Source organism: Pan paniscus, chromosome 2, assembly GCF_029289425.2.
Source record: "Pan paniscus chromosome 2, NHGRI_mPanPan1-v2.0_pri, whole genome shotgun sequence".
Classification (NCBI taxonomy): Eukaryota; Metazoa; Chordata; class Mammalia; order Primates; family Hominidae; genus Pan; species Pan paniscus.
The window spans coordinates 176,297,473-176,318,416 of NC_085926.1; the positions used below are offsets into that span (position 1 = coordinate 176,297,473).

General features: G+C 35.6%; 1 long non-coding RNA gene across 1 annotated transcript in view; it reads left to right on the forward strand.

Moving 5' to 3' along the window:
- Window positions 1–6,046: 6,046 nt before the first annotated feature.
- LOC130541387 (uncharacterized) overlaps window positions 6,047–20,944 on the forward strand; it is a 38,106-nt gene continuing 23,208 nt past the window's right edge. Inside the window, exon 1 of the long non-coding RNA XR_008955433.1 lies at window positions 6,047–6,367. This is a non-coding gene — a long non-coding RNA (uncharacterized LOC130541387). The remainder of the gene's footprint in view (window positions 6,368–20,944) is intronic.

Sequence of the window (20,944 nt, forward strand, 5' to 3'; positions counted from 1 at the left end):
GTTCAGAAAGTTCTAAATGGGTTTGCCTTTAAAAACTTCGGTGACTCAAAACAGATTTATTTTTTGCTACCTCTGCCAGCAATCTGAATATAGAACAAACCAGAATGTATACAGTTGGTCATCATTCTTGCCATAGCTCTCTGGTTGGACACCTGCAATCCTATTTCTTATAGGATTGCTCTTATCGAGGCTGCTAGTTAACACCCAGCCTGGAATATAGTAAGTGTTCAAGAAATATCTATTTAATCTATAAATGAATGCATGAATGGGTGTTATGGGAAGAAAAGGAAACAGGTATTATCACAAGTTATAAAAGGAAAAAAAAGCTTTTGGAGAGAGATTAAATTGGAGTTGAATCTCACATGATAATGGAAGTTTGTTGGTGGTAGAAGTGGAATGCTGTGGAAAAACAGCCAGGCAGAGAAAACTATGAGTTAAGACACAAAGAGGAGACAGAGTGTCTTTAATGTGAGGACCTGCAAGCAGATTTTCAAAGCACTAGTTGGAGATAAGCCTAAAGAAGCAGAATCTAGGTCATAAAGGACTTTGGTGTTACATGAGGAAGTTTAAACTTAATTCTGTAGGTGATGGATAGTTACGTGATATAAGAGAAAGATTTTAAGAAGTGAGATAACTTGATCAAGTGGATCAAATATATATTTGGTTTGTTTATGGATTAACATAGTCGATATGTGTAGGAAGAATATGAGGAGGGCAAGGTGTGACACTTGAGTCCAGAAGACCAAACTATTGGGTGTTCAATACCCATCTCTTGACACAATAATGGTGGAAATGAAGATAATAGTGATAATAATAATGACAATGATAACTATGATGATGATGATGGAAACTGTACGCCTAACATTTTATCAAAGCCTTACTTTGCATCAAGTCCTGTGCTAAGCACTTTATTTACTGCCTCATTTAATTATCACAGCACACCTATGAGGAGGGCACTTATTTCATTTTATAGATAAGAAAACTGGAACTTAAACAGGTTTTAAAATATGCAACTCAGTACTCCTATAGTATTTTTCCTCAAAACACTTAAACTCAGTTGAAAAAGAGAAAACATCATATAAACCCAATTGAGGGTAGTGATTCTGTGAACTAACTACCTTGCCAGTACTCTTCAAAAGTGTCAAGTTCATAAATGATAAGAAAAGATGGAGGAATTGTTTGCTTTCCTTTGACAATTGTACTATGGTTACATAAGATGTTACCATTAGGAAAAGCTGAATGACAGATGTATTAAAACTCGAGGCTGGGCACGGTGGCTCATGCTTGTAATCCTAACTCTTTGAGAGGTCGAGGTGAGAGGGTCACTTGAGCCCAGAGGCCGAGGCTGCAGTGATCTGTGGTCGTGCCACTGTATGACCACAGTGTGAGACCCTGACACTGTACAAGGCAGTGTGAGACCCTGCCTCAAACAAAACAAAACAAAACAAAAACAAAACAAAACTTCACACTACTTTTGTAAATATTCTGTAAGCATACAAATATTTCAAAATAAAAAAGTTTTTTGCATGTCTATGTGCTCATGAAACATGGCAGGCAAAATACAAGTACAGCATAATGGATTCTGTAATGCTAGAAAATAGATAGTAAAAGACAAAATACACGAGCCAGTGTGAAAGAACTCCCAATAATCCGAAACTATTTGAGCAACAAAATAAATAAAAATAATGTTAGATTATAAGTGAAATAATAAAATAGAAACTTGTAAGTCTATGTTTATAAAAGTAAATGTCCCAATAAATAACTAAATGAGTTTTAAGGAACAAATATGTTTTTACAGAAGAATCCCCAAGAATAAATGTAGAAGGAATGGGAAAAAGAAAAAATATCTTAGAACATCACATGATAATTGGTACAGGCAAGATCCACAGGCAAATGCTAAAATAAGTGGGTAAAACTTTAAAGAGGAAGAGGATATTTTCATGTCTGAAAAGTGTATTCATGAAATTAAAAAAAAATATATGATGGTTTTAACATATATCCACCAATTCCTTGATGCCCTCCCTTCAAGAAGTAGAGTGTAATTTTCCTTTTCTTGAGTGTAAACTAAACCTAGTTACTCACTTTTAACATATAGAAAATGAAAATTGGGGGAGTGTAATTTTATAGTTTAGAAACCAAATCAAAACCATCCTAACCAGTAATCAAAGTTAATATCACAAGTTATGAATCATGTTTATACCATATTCCTCTGACGTGGTGTGATGAGAAGCGCACTTCGGCTTCATGGTATTTTTCTTAAAAACCCAGTAGCCCAGTCTAGTCATGAGAAAACATCAGACAAACACAAAGAGATATTTTCCAAAATGCCTGACCAATACTCTTCAAAAGTATCCAAGTCATAGAAAATAAAGACTGAGAAACAATTACAGATTGGAAGAGACCAACGAGATAACTAAATGCAATGCAGTATACTGGAACAGAAAAATAATATTAGTGGAAAACTAGTAAAATCTGAATAAAGTCTGCAGTTCGGTTCACAGTATTGTAACAATGCTAAGTTCTTGGTTTCAGTAAATGTACAATGATATTGTAAAATGCTGACATTGGGAAACAGGGTGAAGTGTATACGGGAACTCTGTACCATCTTCACTACTCTTGGACATCTAAATATTTTCAAAATTGAAAAAAAGTTTGAGTATCTAAGTCAAAAGACATTAATAGGCCGGGTGCGGTGGCTCGAGCCTGTAATTCCAACACTTTGGATGCCAAGGCAGGCGATCACTTGAGGTCAGGAGCTGAAGACAAGCCTGGCCAACATGGTGAAACCCCGTCTCTATTAAAAAACAAAAATTAGCCATGCGTGGTGGCAGGTATCTGTAGTCCCAGCTACTTGGGAGGCTGAGGCAGAAGAATCTCTTAAACCTGGCAGGCAGAAGTTGCAGTGAACCAAGATCACACCACTGCACTCCAGCCTGGGTGACAAAGCGAGACTCCATCTCAAAAAAAAAAAAAAAAAAAAAAAAAAGATATTAATAAGCCAATCACAGAAAATAAAAGAAAAAGGAAAATGGCCGCTAAATAAGAAAGTATCAATATTACCGATAATGAGAGAAATTCAAATTAATACTACTATGTCATTGGTATTTCTAAGATGGGCAGAAATTCAAAAGTTTGAAAAAACACTTTGTTGGTAATTTTACAGACAGAGCTTCTTATAAATGGATGCTAGAATATAACTCCTCAAATACAAACAACATACGCATTAGACCTCACTTGTAGGTGCAAATTTTCATTTAATTTTAGTTTATAAGGGATATATTGAATAAACAGTGGTGCAATAAAAGGTCTATGATATAGAGTCATGAAAAAGAATGAGGAAAATTTCTATGTATTAAGATAAAATGATTTATAGGAAATACTATGTAGAAAAAATCAAGACATTGATTTATTCTTACACAAAATTTAGTGACTCTGGATTTTATATAATATGTGAAATGTTGCATGAAAATAAAATATGAATTAATCTACCTACACACATATTTGCCTACTGTTTCTAAAATAAACAAAGGAAACATAAGCCAGAAAGTAATGAAATTCGTTACCTATGTATGGATGTAGAAATGAGGTGGAGCAATAGGAATAAAAACCATATTACTTTGAGTATAATTTTTACTTATTTTTGATTTTAATCAAGATTATATATTCTAATGTAAAACTAAAGCAGAAAAAACAATAACAATTAATCATAGAGATATAGATAAGTCAATACATCAAATTTATAATATAGCTACACAGAGAGAAGTATTATTTCAAATAAGTTTTGAGTACAGTGTTCTAAATATCCATCCTTTATAGAATACTTTCTACAGACCAAAAAATGTAAAAAATTTTAAACTACAGAGAAAACTTCAAAATCTATACTTAAATTTATAATAGTAATATACTGGTATTATAATTTGAAACCACTTACGAATATTGTAGAATAAGTAATTTAAAATAAATATAGTGTTACTATAAAATGATTTTTCCGTGTTAAAAAGAGTTACAAATATAGAATAAAAAGTTATAAAAAGCTCCATATATTAAATTTAACCCCAAAATATCAACCCAAATTTATAATTTTTAACAATTTATTTCCTGGCTCTGTCTTCTGAAGTGGCCTAGAAGCAATAACATCCTCATAGGAGTGAAAATACCTAGCACTCAGAACTTTATTTCAAACTGCCACTGCTCTCTAGAAGGAACAGTGTCTAAAAATAATGACTGACTCCAAATCTTGAACAGGTAAGACACAAGGTAAACCCAAGACATTTTAGTGAGCCACAAAGAAAAAAAAAAAAAAGGCCTAAATGAGAAGTCATTATTATCCCAAATCCATAGTTTACATTAAGGTTCACTCTTGGTGTTTATATTCTATGGGCTTGGGCACATTAATAATGACATACATTCACAATCAAAGTATCATGCAGAGTAGTTTCACTGCCTTAAATTCCTCTGGGATCTGCCTATTCATCCCACTCTCCCCGGTTACCTCTGGCAACCACTGATATTTTGGCTGACTGCATAGTTTTGCCTTTTCCAGAATGTCATATAGTTGGAATCAAACAGTATGTGGTCTTTGTCGATTGGGTTTTTTAACTTGGTAATATGCATGTCAGGTTCCTCCACATATTTTCATGGCTTGACAGATGATTTCTTTTTAATGCTGAATAATACTCTATTGTTTGGATGTACCACAATTTATTAATTCGCCTAGTAAAGGACATCTTGGTTGCTAAAAGTTTTGGCAATTATAAATGAAGCTGCTATAATCATCCATGTGCAGGTTTTTGTGTAGACATAAGGTTCAACTCCTTGAGGTAAATATCAAGAAGCACAATTGCTGAATCACATGGTAAGAGTATGTTTCATTTTGTGAGAAACTGCCCAACTATTTTCCCACATGGCTGTACTATTTTGCATTACCGTCAGCAATAAGTGAGAGTTCCTGTTGCTCCACATTCCCACCCACATTTGTTGTTGTCAGCGTTCTGGATTTTGGCCATTCTAATAGGTTTGTAGTGGTAGCTCACTGATGTTTTAATTGTGTTTCCCTGATGATATATGATGTGGAGCATATTTTCATATGCTTGTCATATGTATATCTTCTTTGGTGAGGTGTCCATTAAGGTCTTTGGTCTCTTGTTAATAGTATTATTTTTATTGTTCATTTAAATAATTCTTTGTACATTTTGAATAACAATTCTATAACAGATATTTCTTTTACAAATATTTTTTCCAATAGGTGGCTTCTCTTTCCATTCTCTTGTCAGTGTCTTTCATAGGGCAGAAATACTTAATTTTAATGAAGTCCAGATTATCAATTCTTTCTTTCATGGATTGTGTCTTTGGTGTTGTCTCTAAAGAGTCGTTGCTAAACCTTAGGTCACTAGATTGTTTTCTATGTTATCTTCTAGAAGTTTTGGAGTTATACGTTATATATTTAGGTCTGTGATTGATTTTGAGTTAATTTTTTTAGAAGATGTAAGGTCTGTATCTAGATCCTTTTTTTTTTTTTTTTTTTTTTTTTGCACGTGGATATGCAGTTGTTCCAGCACTATTTGTTGAAAAGACTGTCTTCTCCATTGTATTGCCTTTGCTCCTTTGCCAAAGATCAGTTGAGTATATTTATGTGAGTTTATTTCTGGGCACTCTATTCTGAAAATATTACTTTTTCATCTTATTGCACATGGATAGAGACATAAAAAATGCCAATCATTTCAAAGCAGCGAAACTGCTCATGTTCTCCTGACTGGTTAATCTCCCCTCAGAACCAGCTATACATTGCTAGCATGATTATTTTTTCAGGACTTTTAGCCAGAAATTGCTATAAAAATGGGCTTTTAAAACAACTCTGTTCTATTACTTGATTTGAAAACCAAACTAAACCATTTTAAACAGTTACTAAAATAAACAGGAGATTAAATTTCTATGCCCTGGTATAACTCTATATATCAGAGATGTCAAGAAGCTACATTATCTTTACACACTATATGCTATATTGATATGCAAGCGTATGACATGCCTTGTTTAAGCAGGGGAAAAACTAGTTTCAGTACATTTCTGGACTAAACATTTCTGGGTTAAAGTACAATTTCAGCATCTGAAAAGGGGATCTGCGAGCTATCCATGCTAACATGGGGAAGGTTTCAGAGGAGGAGCCCTTCCTTCCCTTCGTTGCCATTAGCACAGGTCTCCAGGGCACGTCTTTTCTCCTGGGTTTCTACGTTTGTTTTACTCACTGCCTCTCATTCCTCTGCTTACGACATTTTCATGAATAAGCCAGAAGATGGTCAGCACAGAAGCCTCCCTACAACCTGGAAAAAGAAATGAGCTTTAACTTTGAATATCACACAGACATAATGAGGTAAGTCATTTTAAAAAAAAATCAGTAGAATGATTTTTAAAGGAGTAGTGTTATCATAGATATTTCTATTGGCATATTGGCCTAACTTTTCCCACTTCTCAATAGGGAAATATGACTTAGCTGTAGTATCAAAACAAGAAATGTCATATGAGCAATTGATAAAGTATCCAGAAGTGTTTTTGCCATATATACATATATATAGTAAAAAGCAAAAGAGAAGCTAATGGCAATCAAATTTGTTAATTACTGAGACCCTCAAACTTGTGTTAGTCCTTTAATCTTTTACTTGCTGTTGTATCAGGTAAAAATGCATTTGACAATGAAAGTTACATTTTTATTCCAAGATGTTGTTTGAGCGTCCCATTGTTTACTATCTGGAACAATCAGGGGCTGGAACCAATAATAAACCCATGTTATTAAGGAATTGGTCACCTATTCTAGCAGAAATGTCAACACATGACAAATACATTTCAGAATAGGTTTATTTGAGCAATCTTGTTTTCCCATTCTTTAAAATTATTGCCCTCTGATTTATCTTGAATATTTAGCTAATATTCGAATCCATATTAAAAAGTTAAAGAAATGAATGTATTTTGTTAAAAATCACCATAAAAATTCAGTTAAATAAGCCCCCAAACCAAAATTATCTCTCTCAAATCGTACAACAATATTAGCTTAAACTGAGGGCCTGGCCCTGACTGTATGAAAGGCTTTTATTCAAGTAATCCAAGGAAACAGAGAGGAGCAGTTGTTATTCACCTCACCATGAAAAGGCAGCAGGTGAACAAATACAATGATTGTTGTGGAAGAGCAAATGCTAGATGAATATGTATATTTATGAAACGTATATACATATTGAAAATGAAAATGTATATTTAGAAGTAGTCTCCAATCTCCTAAGTCATATCTAATATACCACTGATTATATTTGTATGAGTTTTCTTATGAAATGAGCAATGCCAAGTGAGTCATAACACTAGACTTCAATATTTGTAATGTTACATTTTGAGTCCTTCTTTGTTTAATGCATATTACCAGAAGAAAGTGTTTGAAATTACACCTTTTATAACCCATATGCAAAGCAACTTCTCTGACCTACAAATTATTTGAGTAATCTTAAAATAATATGATACACAATAAAACTGGAATATCATCTATTGAGTTTTTACAAATATTTTTATTTTTTCCTCTATGAGCTTTTTTATAGCTTATAAATGTTTCCTATAAATCATGATGTTTTGAAAGTGCTACATGAACTATTTCATTGTTTTTTAATCTGTTCCTTAAGTCAAATAGAAAGTCTTATTAACAAAATCATTTATAAATTTAAATCCCTTAATTGGTAACCAGTAAAGTATAAACTCATTCTACTTTTATGATTTCAAGTTTGGCTAGTGTTCACACATAATGATCTTGAGATATAACTGTTTGTAGAGAGAAAATTCATGTATTCTGTATTCTCCAATGCCTTAAAAGTATTATGTAGAATGCAACAATAGTGTTCTGCTTAAATTTTATTGTATGATTTCTTTTAACCTGAAGAAACAGGGAATTCCTCAATGCTAAAAATTTAAAATAGCATTGGCTTTACTTTTTTTTATTTAAAGGATGATTATTAAATTGGGCATTTAATCTGGAAAATTCAAATCTAGATACATGGATTGAATTGTCCCTAAGCAGCAAATGGAGTCTATTTTGAATGGTTCATTTATTTTCAGGCATACACACTTCCTCTGCTATAAAATCCCTCAATTTGGTCCAGTTCCATCTGTCTTTCTTGTTTGTTTTAAGTGACTGAAATAAAAATAATCACAGTTCAAGCTTTCCTTACCTACACAGGGAAGATGGAAAGAGGGTACACTGCGGTGCCAGTCTGGTAATCATTGATGAAAAAGTGTCAGGGAAGAGCAGTCATCTATGTTTGTTCAAGGAAAGCTGATCCTGGGAAACAATATTAAATATTTTATAGAACAGAAGTCCTACTTAAGGATTAAAAAAATCAATAAACATTCTACCCAACATGTTTGTTGTAATAACACGGCATATATTGCTGACCATACATCATCACTTTCTCTTGCCTGCAGTGCTTCATTCAAACATTTGCGCATTTTTCCCTGAGCACTAAATAACAGAATCATTAACAACATAATAATCAGCTTAGGATCAGTAGATATGTAACTAAAATTATTTAATGACACATTTCTTTAGAAATTGTAACTGTACTAAAGTCCATTCTTCTCTCTGAAAAATTTATTTTGATCACTAGAGCTTGTAGACACTAATATGTGACTGCAAATATAAGAGTTCTCAAACATGAAAATTTGTATGTACACAAAGGATTGAAAGAAATCTTTTAAAACATGAATTTGGTTTCTATGTCTGGAGGTGGATACTAAAAAGTGTAAAACATGATCCCTGGCACTTAGTAGTTGATGATCTGGTTGGAGAAACCCAGGAAAGTACATGGGAAATAAATTATTAATGGCAAAACCAGAGATAATAACAATAATTTCCAAAGGAGTTTCAGAAGGTGAAAAATGTAGGTTAACACCTCAATGAAGGCCGTGGGTATTTGAGAGGAATTGTAGCATTATGTGGACACCCAAATAGGATCTGAACAAATTGAGGGGAAAAAGAGGATCAGTTCAAATGTCACCTCCAGAGCTACTAGCTTCTTCAGGTTTCTATCTAATGCTTTCCAAGCAATGGCACTTGTTGCAATATATTGTAGTTAATTGCTTACTCCCTCTCCCCTTCCCTCCCCCTCCCAACACACTCTGCTTACATCCTTATGAACTACTAAAAGGCAGAGCAAGATCATTTTTGTATTTCCAGAGTCTGAAGGTGCTCAATAAACATGTGTTGAGTGCATTTTTGAGTGATTACAAAGCAATACAAGCAAAAGCACAGGGCAGAAATAAACACAGCATGTTCCGATTTCACTGAAAGTACTAGCTGTGCAGAAGAAAGCATTTTATGTTGCAGATAATAGAAGATACGTCAAAATAGTTCAGGAGAAGTCAGATCTTTGAGGACCTTGCTTGTCTAGATGAGCATTATCTTCTCTTTGCTGGATTCATGACTCTAATTTCTCTTGGTCAACCCAGTCCCATTATCTCCCAACCTTCTGTGACCAAAAGGTAACACTAATGAGATCTGAGATCCTCCTTTGGTATCAATCCTTAGACTTCATTCTGCCCCCTATCTGTGACATACACAAGGTGAATTTTATAAAGATTAATCTGGCCAAGTACAGAATGAGTTAGAGAACTAAGAGCTATTGCAAAAGACCTGTCTAGAAGACAGTACTGGAGAAAGTTTTAAGGAAAGCCACTATAGAGGAATAATTTAAAAAATTGGTATTGATAAACTGTAATATAGGATATAAAAGAAAGGGGAGCAGTTAAATAAACTCCAAATTTCTATGAGAGAGTAACTGTGCTGCTGACAGATGTAAATGTAGGAAGAAAACTCTAATGGGTATGCTACAAGGAAAAGATGGCAAGTTTGTGTAAGGCATGTGGAGCTGGGGATGATGCATTGACACACAGTGGAAATATCTTAGAAATATGAGGAGGTACACGTGGAAGTAGAAATGACAATCTAAATATAGTGAAAGTTGACACTGCGACTATGGGTAAGATTTTAAACACGGAAGAGAGCTCTGGACCAGGAATTTTAAAAGTATCTGAATGATATGAGCGTTTTTAAGTCGCTCAATCTCTTCTCTGTAGATCGAGGATAATACCTCTTCTCTTTACCTCATGGGGAAGATTTAAAAATGAAATGGGGATAAGACTATTTAATAACATAAGGCATTTTGTATTATTTTATGTTTATTTAATATTTTGTGGGAAACACAATAATCATAGCAACAAAACTTAATTGGAACAATTGCTAAACTCAAGAAAGTCACGTGGTTTCTTAGTAAGTGTAGACAGTAATTCATTTGCTCTCTTGTATATAAATTGTCTAGATTCATTTTTGCTTCTCACATATGCAGTGAAAACAGTGCTCATAACTGAGTAGATGTTTTAGTGAAATATCCTACCATGGCCACATTTAATATATTTCTCCGATGCACTGAACTTTTGTTCCCAGTGTCATGAAATGTAGTCCACAGAATAGTGCTCTCATCTTATACGTTACACATACCCTCATTGTTTACAGCTAGTTAAGTATTTATATCTGGAACTTCTCTTTGATGAGCCCTTTGACATTTTACTCTTCTCATTTCCAGAAGTTCCCTTTCTTCTTCCTTCCCTGACTTCTTTTGTCCTGGAGCTCTATTTCAATCTCCCAACCTTTGTGAGCTCATCTCTGATGTCTCATTAGCATTTTTCCTACAATTTCTCAGGGATCTTAACACTTAGGCAATTTTTGCATTTCTTCAAAAAATTTAAATATTTGAGTAAGTAGCTAAATGTTAACAATGCATAAAATTTTAATACACATAAAATTAGTAGAAATATGAACTCTTTTTAGATGATACATTTTAATGTTATGTAGTAGAAACTCTAAGCTGATTTTTAAAAACCTTTTTATTGATACATAATAATTATACATTTAATGGGGGGTATATGTGATATTTTGATAAATGCATACAAGGTGTAACAATTAAATCAGGGTTACTAGGATATCCAGTACCTCAGACGTTTATCTTTTCTTTGTATTAGAAATACTTCAAATCTCTTCTTTTAGCTATTATGAATTATTATTAAATATCATTATTAACTATAGTAACCCAACTGTGCTATTGAACACTAGAACTTATTTCTTCTATCTGATTCTGTTTGTATTCATTAACCAACTCTTCTTCATCCCCAACTGCTGAGACCAGCTCAGTCGGGGAGACCCTAACCCAGCGGTGCTAGAGGAATTAAAGACACACACACAGAAATACAGAGGTGTGAAGTGGGAAATCAGGGGTCTCACAGCCTTCAGAGCTGAGAGCCCTGAACAGAGATTTGCCCATGTATTTATTAACAGCAAGCCAGTCATTAGCATTGTTTCTATGGATATTAAATTAACTAAAAGTATCCCTTATGGGAAACGAAGGGATGAGCCTGATTAAAGGAATAGATTGGGCTAGTTAACTGCAGCAGGAGCATGTCCTTAAGGCACCAATTGCTCATGCTATTATCTGTGGCTTCCGAATGCCTTTAAGTGGTTTTCCGCCCTGGGTGGGCCAGGTGTTCCTTGCCTTCATTCTGGTAAACCCACAACCTTCCAGTGTGGGCATTATGGCCATCATGAACATGTCACAGTGCTGCAGAGATTTTGTTTATGGCCAGTTTTGGCCAATCATAAGCAAAAAGAACAAAGTTGAAGGCCCCATGTTACTCAACTTCAAGCTATACTACAAGGCTGCAGTAACCAAACAGCATGGTATTGGTACAAAAACAGGTAGCAGGTGTACAAAGAAGAGCTGATGCTATTCCTATAGAAAGTATTCTAAAAAATTAAGGAGAAGACACTCCATTCTGATAGTGAGCTCAGAAATAAGGCTGCATATCTACAACCATCTGACATCTTGTCATCTTTGATAAAGCTGACAAGCATTCTTTTTTCTCTGTATCCTCACTGGCTTTTGTCATTTTTTTGATAATAGCCATTCTAACTGAGGTAAGGTGATATCTCATTGTAGTTTCTATTTGCATTTCCCTGATAATGTGATATGGAGCATGTTTATATATACTTGTTAGTCATTTGTATGCCTTCTTTAGAGAAAAGTCTATTCAGATCCTTTGTTTGTTTTTTTACTGTTGAGTTGTTGGACTTCTTGTATATTCTGAATATTAGTAGCTTGTTGGATACATAGTTAGCAAATATTATCTTCCATTCTACAGGTTGTCTCTTCACTCTTGATTGTTTCCTCTGCTATGGAGAAGCTTTTTACTGTAATGTAATTTCATGTGTCCAGCTTTGTTTTTGTTGCTTGTGCTTTTGAAGTCTTAGCCATAAAATCTTTGCCTAGACCAATGTCCTGAAGTGTTTTATGATTTCTTCTAGTAGTTTTACAGGTTTTGGTATTACATTTTAGTCTCTAATTCATTTTGAATTGATTTTTGTATATGATGAGAGACAGAGATCTAGTTTTATTCTTCTGCATATGGATATCCACTTTTCCCAGCACCATTTATTGAAAAGAGTGTCCTTTCCACAATGTATGTTCTTGGTACCTTTGTTAAAAATCAGTTGGCTATAAATGTGTAAATTTATTTCTGGATTTTCTATTCTTTTTCACTGGTCAATGTGTCTGTTTTATAACAATACCATACTTTTGATTACGATAGCTTTGTATTACATGTTGAAGCCAGATAATGTGACACTTCCACGTTTATTCTTTTTGCTCAGGATTGCTTTGACTGTTAGTGGTTTTCTGTGGTTTCATACAAGTTTTAGTATTGTATTTTCTATTTCTGTAAACAGTGGCATTGGTATTTTGATAGGGATTGCATTGAATCTGTAGATTGATTTGGGTAGTTTAGCCATTTTCGTTAAATTAATTCTTCCAGTTCATGAGCATGGGATGTCTTTATATTCTTTGTGTGTGGCCTCTTCAATTTCTTTCATCAGTTTTTTGTAGTTTTCATAGTAGAATTCTTTCACCTCCTTGGTTCAATTTGTTCCTAGGCTTTTTTTGTAGCTATTTTAGGTGAAATTACTTTCTTGATTTTTTTTTTTTTTTCCAGACGGAGTCTCACTCTGTGGCCAGGCTGGAGTGCAGTGGTGCCATCTCAGCTCACTGCAAGCTCCGCCTCCCAGGTTCAACTTTCTTGATTTTTCTTCCAGCTAATTTGTTATTGGTGTATAGAACTGCTACTGAATTGTGTATGTTGGTTTTGCATCCTGCAACGTTACCAAATTTGTCAGTTCTAAGAGTTTTTGCTGGGGTTTTTAGTTTTTTCTACATATAAAATTGTGTTCTCTACAAAGAAAGACAGTTTGGCTTCCTCTTTTTCAATGTGTATGTCTTTCATTTTTTTTTTTCTGTTGCCTGATTGCTCTGGTGAGGGCTTCCAGTATTAAGTTTTTAGAGTGATGAAAGTGGGCATCTTTGTCTCGTTCCAATTCTTAGATGAAAGGCTTTCAGCTTTTCTCCATTCAGTATGATGTTAGGTGTGGATTTATCAAAAACGGCCTTTATTATATTGAAATGTGTTCCTTCTATGCATAATTCGTTGAGAACTTTTATCATGAAAGGATGTTGAATTTTATCAAATTCTTTTACTGTATCTGTTAAAATAATCATATTTTTGTCCTTCATTTTGTTGATGTGATGTATTACTTTTATTGGTTTGTGTGTTTTAAACCATCCTGGCATCCCTGGGATAAACCCCGCTTGATAATGTTTGACTCCTGTATCAGTGAGTTTCATACTTTGTGTGTTTTCATTATGGCAAATATCATCCTTTCACTTCCAGATATAATACCTCTGTAAGCATTTCATGCAGGGCCAGTCTAGTGATGATGAATTCTCTGTCTTTGTTTACGTGGAAAAGATTTCATTGCAGTTTTTAAGGATAACTTTTCTGGGTAAAAGTTTTCTTGGCTGGCAGCATTTTTTTTTGTCAGCAATTTGAATATATCATCCTATTCTCTCCTGACCTGTAAGTTTTCCATTGAGAAACCAGCTGTTAGTCTGATGGGAATCTCCATATATGTGACTGGACTCTTTCCTCTTGTTGTTTTTAGAGTTGTCTCTGTCTTTGAATTTTGACAGTTTGCCTATAACGCGCTTTGAAGAAGACCTTTTTGAGTTGAATCTATTTGGGGATTTTGAGCTTCCTGTCTCAGACTGCCTATGTCTCTTGCAAGAATTGAGAATTTGGGCCACTAGGTGACATATGTAAGCACCAGCAGTGGAGGATCCAGGTGAGTGGGTCCTCAAGCCTCCAAGAAGCATGCTCAGGTGCCAGCAGTGGCAGCAGTGGGTCAGGTGGGTAGGTCCTCAGATCTTCAGGTGGTGTGCATGACATTGGAGTGGCAATAGTGGGGAGGCAGGCTAACCTTTGGGTTCTGAGTGGCATACATGGGGGCCAGCAGTGGTAGTGGCCAGCTGGGTAAGTCAGTCCCCAGGTCCCTGGGTGGCATGCATGAGTGGGTGCCAGTGGTGTTGGCAGTAAGCTTAGCAGGCTGCTCTTTGGTCTCTCAAGGGGTATGTGCAAGCATGAGTGACAGTTGGGGTAGGCCCATCTTTAGGCCCCAGATGGCTTGCATGTATACCAGCAGTGGCAGGCAGAGCTGGTCAGTTTGTAGGCCCCCTGCATAGTATGCATGGGCAGTGCCAGTAGGTGGGATAGACCGCCCTCTGGCCCCAGACAGTGTGCATGAGTGCCTGCAATGGCGGGCATGGCAGCTCCTTGGAAGATGTACAGAGGCACTGGGAGGCAGGGCAGACCTGTCCTCAGGCTCCTGGATGGTGCATGCAGGCACTGGTGGTGGCAGGTGTCACAGATGAATCTCCAAGTCTCCAGAAGATGTGTCCAGGTGCCAGCAAAGCCAGCAGCATATGGGCCAGGCCTATCTTTAGGCTTCTGGATGGTGCACACAGGCGCTGGCAGCGGCAGTTAGGGTAGGAAACATAAGACATTTTGCAAATATATATTGTTATTCTTCTCCATACTTACTTCCCTGCCCCACCCACGATCATATTTCATAATAAAAATAAATAAATCATCATATGATAATTAGAGTAATAACATTAACAAGTAATCACAAAAACACATACTTGTTAATATGCAAATAAATCTAATTTATGTTCTACTGTGTATCACAGAGATGAAGAAATCTAAAATAACATGAGATAAAACATAGAAAAGCAATCTGGTTTCTGTAGTTTAGTAAGTGCTAAGTATTGTGCAATGAGAGTTATATGCATTATTTAATTTAATCTTCATAGCAACTCTATAAAGTAGAAATTATCCTGTTATGTCAATGTGATATGTAAGCATTTAGGTAACTTTTCTATGGTTCACATAATTAATGCCATATCATCATCTAATCTAGGATGACAGTAACATTATTGTTTTATTTACCACTCATGGGGGCAAAAATATGGCGAATTAGACTACAACATGCCATCAATTACAACATTGTGCCTCAATTTCATAAATATTACATGTACAGGAAAAAAGGTATCTTGTTAATTGATGAAATATTATAATTGATAGCTATGAAATCCTTTTTTGTTTTCAATCAATACACAATACCACTCCCCAAAAGAAAAATGATTTATAAATCCCTGTTTCAGGGTTGTCATTGTTTCTCTAATACTTGGTACCACAGTCAGCTAGATTTGGATTATGGTCCAATGAGCTTTAAGCCAAACAAGCAAGGAGGCATATATTGTTTCACCAGCTATACCCCATTTTATTTCATGGTATTTCCCGTTAAGAAGAATCATGGCAGGATCTGAGACTCAAAAGCTATTCTAAACTTTAGACCACTACCGATATTACTGAATTTTTTTGAAATATAGCCAGAATGGCTCTTCTGTGATAAGAAAGAATCAAGTGTCCAAGAGAGATTTAGAAATGACTGAAAACTCTGTCACAAAGAAGAGAGACCATTATACCCAAATAAGTTGTCAAACAGATGTCTAGTTGGCTTCATTAAAAGTCTTATCATCAATGAGGATTCAAGATATATTTTGTTGCATTACTAAATGAGGGTTTTCTTTTTTCATCACGATCCCAAAAAGTAAACACTGAGAACCCACACAACACAAAGTATATTTGTTTGGCTTTACAAAGTGTATTGAAAATTATTTCTATTATTTAACTCACATATTGTCACTTTGAAATTATATCTCCCCTCCAAGTACTAACCATGGCAGACCCTGCTCAGCTTCTGAGATCAGATGAGATTGGGCATGCTCAGGGTGGTAGGGCCAGAGACACTTTGAGATTATGTCTACAAAACAATCAATAAAGGTAATACTGAAGCCACTTGTGAACCGTATACCACAAATGAGAAATTACACTATAAGTTGCCAACGAAATATTTTCACAAAGCATCAACTACGCTCAGTCTCTCTAATGCTGTCCCCAACCTCCAGTCCTCTCTAAGACTACACACATGAATACAATCAGAAGGAGCTGGTGTCACCTCAGATATCACCACTCAGCCTACTATATACTTCAGATCCCTTAGACATGTTAGGCAAGGGACCACAAAAGGCCATGAGACAAACCAACAATGAAAGGGAAAGGGAAGGGGAACACATTCATCCCAGTTATTTACACTAAGTTAAAAATCTCCAGATAGAATCACAGGTGTTTACCTGATTTATACAAGACTGTGAACTCCAAAAGGGCAGTGCTGGGACCCACTCATCTGTATTCCCAGAGTTTAGCATAGGGGTGACACTCAGTAAAAACTGGATGGGGTTAGGCATGATGGCTCACACCTGTAATCTCAGCATTTTTGAAGACTGAGGTGGGATGATTTTGAGACCATCCTGGGCAGTAAAAAAAGACTACATCTCTACAAAAAAATTAAAAGTGTACCAGGCATTGTGGCACACACCTGTAGTCCCAGAATCCTGATCCTAATAGTCATGTAGGAACGATCCAACTCAGTTTTGCATAACTAACCAAATATAACTTAAAAGAATTTTTGACCAGGGGTTTTATGACAAATGAATTTATTAAGAATAATCAAAGCCACACTTTTTAAATGAGAATATATCACATTTACATGTCTATGATAAGCTCTAAGAGATAACTTAAGGATATTCAGTGGGTTATGCTATCAAACTCCAGATTCTTTTGCACACATAATAACCCATAACGAGTGGAGCAGGGGAGTAGCTATTATCCTCTGATAGCTCCCATGCTATTGTTTGTTTCAGTTGTCAGCAACTGAGATGCTCATGCCTGATTTCAGAGCCCTCCTTACTAATTATTGGTCTTGTTTGCTTGCTTTTTGTGTTTGAAGTATTATATTTTATCACATTTCCAAAACATTTGATGCTCTTGGCGATGCTTTCATACATAGTTCTTGGGATATAGTTGGTGCTTCCATGAACATTTTTGAATGAAGGAATAAATGAGTAATTATACTTGTGCTGTCAAAAACTTCTTAAACGCTAGCCTCTCTGAAGACAAGAGCAACAACTTCGTAAAGCAGTGCAATGTGTACAGAAAAATTTCTATAGGAACCTTTATGATTCACAATGTATTTTTATGAACAGCATTTCATTTCATTCTTATGATAGCCTTGTGACTGACATGAAAGTAAACACATTACATCGTAGTGAGTGGTAGTATGTATAAGACACAGAGGAAGGAATGATGGACTCTATCTGGGAAGGCATCCTGCAAATGTTGACCTACAAATTGAGTTTTGAAGGCAAAATAGATTGCTTTTAGGTAGGCCTGAGCAGGATAGACATTCCAGACAGAAGGACGAGCATGTTCAAAGGCAGATCAGGCATCATTATTCCCATTTATTGAAGGCTTAATGCCCAGTTAGTGAGTGATAGGTAGGACTTGAATCTACTTCTGATTTTTAAGTCCTGCATTATTTCACTACATTTTATTATACTTCTAGTTCATTTAGTATTAGCCAATCAGTTGGTACACCTGAAAGATAGGAACTGAAAAACAGCTACAGGCTTCCTCAGAAATAACTTGTTGGGTAACTACAGTAAAATCCATAAAGAAGAAAATTCAAAGATAGGTAATAATCTGTGAAAATAAATCTAGGTGACAACAGGAAATAAGGACCCAACATCAGAGGCAACCAACTGAAGGAAGTCAAACACCTAATAGATGCCCTGAATAAACATAATAACAATAGTAATCCAGAAAACAAGTCACTGTAAGTATCCAACTTTGGAATACACCCCAGGAGAAGATTAAATAAGTCATCATGAAAACAGACCAAGTAGGATTCCACTAATATGAAAATATTTTATTTTTTAAAAACCACACTAAGTTAATAACTATTTTTAAAAATCATTATATAAAACCTATTAAAATGTCCTCACATCCCACAGTAAACAATGTTTTTGCTATAAAAATGTGAAAATATTTTTATAATTTTCCTTTTTAAGTTATTTGGATCTGACTAGTTTATTTAATTTATGATCATCAAGTATCCAGCAATCATGGTACATGCTTCAGAATTCCTGTAAGTGAGGAAACTTAACCTAAAAATTGTTTTCAAATATTATAAAATGTTTGTAAATATTAACTATTAATCAAGCTTATATAATATTACATTTTAAAGCTACTAGATATTTTTGAATTAATATTGCCATGATTTTTCATATTTAGGGGCCGGTAAATTGTATCTTTCACATCTGCTAAAAAAGCCATACATCCCTGGCATTATATCTGTATGTCCACATTGGCCAGTATATAATAAAGGACCCACTTAAAAATTTATATATGTACATATGATGTGTGCAGATTTAAAGTAATGAATCTAAGTTACAGGGTCAGGTGTACTCTTCTATTTTCAAAATATTTATATTTTATTTTAATATTTTACCTGATTTTAGTAACAGATTTCTAATGTTAAGAAGCATAGCATCCAGGTATACTATTGCAGTTTCTTTCCCTATGGCTTCCAACATTTTCCAATGCAGAGCTGACCTTTTGTCATTTACATACAACTCCACTTAGAGATAGTAGGATTCATACAATGAGACCTGCCATAGAGTTGCTTTCCTGCACAAGCTGTCGGGAATTAAACAGTGTTAAAAGTGCACACTTGAAAAATACTCAGTGAGTTGCAACTAAGTGAAATAAAACAAAACAAGAAAGGCAACCATTTTTTTTCCCCAAAAACTGTGTGATGTGGTTTGGATGTCTGCCCCTCCAAAAGCCATGTTGAAATGTGATTCCCAGTGTTGGAGGTGGGCCTGGTTGGAGGTTTGGATCATGGGGTGGGGCCGGGGGGTGGGGTTCCTTCATGAGTGGTTTAACACCATCCCCTTGGTGACAAGTGAGTTCTGACTCAGTTCACAGGGGATGTAGTTATTTAAGAGTCTGGGGCCAGGTGCAGTGGCTCATGCCTGTAATCCCAGCAACTTGGGAGGCCAAAGCAGACAGATGACCTAAAGTCAGGAGTTCAAGACCAGCCTGGCCAACATGGTGAAACCCCACCTCTATTAAAAATACAAAAATTAGCCGGGTGTGGTGGCAGGCACCTGTAATCCCAGCTACTCAGGAGGCTGAGGCAGGAGAATCACTTGAACCCGGGAGGCAGATGTTGCAGTGAGCAGAGACAGTGCCACTGCACTCCAGCCTGGGTGACAGAGCGAGACTCCATCTCAAAAAGAAAAAGAAAAAAAAAAAGAGTCTGGGACTTCCCCCTTCTCTCTTTTTCTTGCTCCCTCTCCTGCCATGTGACTTACCTGCTCCCCTTTTGCCTTTTGCCATGATTGTAAGCTTCCTGAGGCCCTCACCAGAAGCAAGATGCTGGAGCCATGCTTGTACAGCTTGCAGAGTCTTGAGCCAATTAAACCTGTTTTATTTATAAATTACCCAGTCTCAGGTATTTCTTCATAGCAACTCAAGAACAACCTAATACACTATGTCAATAATCTTGCCATCCGGCCTTCCCCAAAAGCTTTCTATCAGAAGCATATGGTAGGAGATTTTAACAAGAAGGGAATGTAATTTAACTATAAATGAGATTAAGTCCCAGCTCATGCACACATCTAAGCAGATTTTGTGAAGAAAGAGTTTTTGTGGGGGAAACATCTTATTCAAAGTATGAAGACATTCCTGTTTGAATACTTTAAAATAGTGTTCTAAGTTTAACCTGAAAAGCCAATTATCCCAGAAAACACCCAGGAAATCAGTGTGAAGACAGGCATCAAAATTAAGCTACCAATATTTCCCTATTCTTGCCAGTTATTTCTTTTTTGTTTCTGACTCTGACCAAGAAATGGAGCAACAACGGAAATCATGGCTTGTCTGGATACTCTCTCCATATCAACAGTGACAGTGGGTGGTAGCTCAATTAATAGACATTCATTCATTCACCTATTTATTGCACATTGATAGTGAGAATGTGGTCTGTTCTTAATGCTTGAGATACAGAGACATCTCTGCCCTAAAGAAGCTCAAAATCAGGTATAAAGCTATGAATCAATTATTTATAAATTGGAATCAATATATCAACAAAGAAAGTGATAAAGTAGAAGCCTGTACAAATGTAGAGTCACAGAACAGAGAAGAAAGAGATTAATAACATTTGCAGAGACTCAAGAAAGAATCATCAGAAAAGGTAATATTTCTTCTAAGCATGTAAAGATGAGTAGGAGTTTACCAGACGACGGAAAACTCATTCCAGGCAGAAAGAAGACTGTGTGCAAAGGCCCATGGTTTGAAAAAAACTAGTGTATTTGGGGAACTTACATTTAGCTTGGGTTTCCTAGAGCTGGGAATACACGTGTCTATTGAACACTTGAAATGTGTGTAGTATCAAAAGTTAATTAACATGATAATATTCTGGGTAACCTATTGTTGTTTGGAGGTATTTCTTTTATTTGGTTAGTTGGTTTTTCCTCTCTTAATATGGCTACTAGAATATTTTAAATTTCATATGTAACTT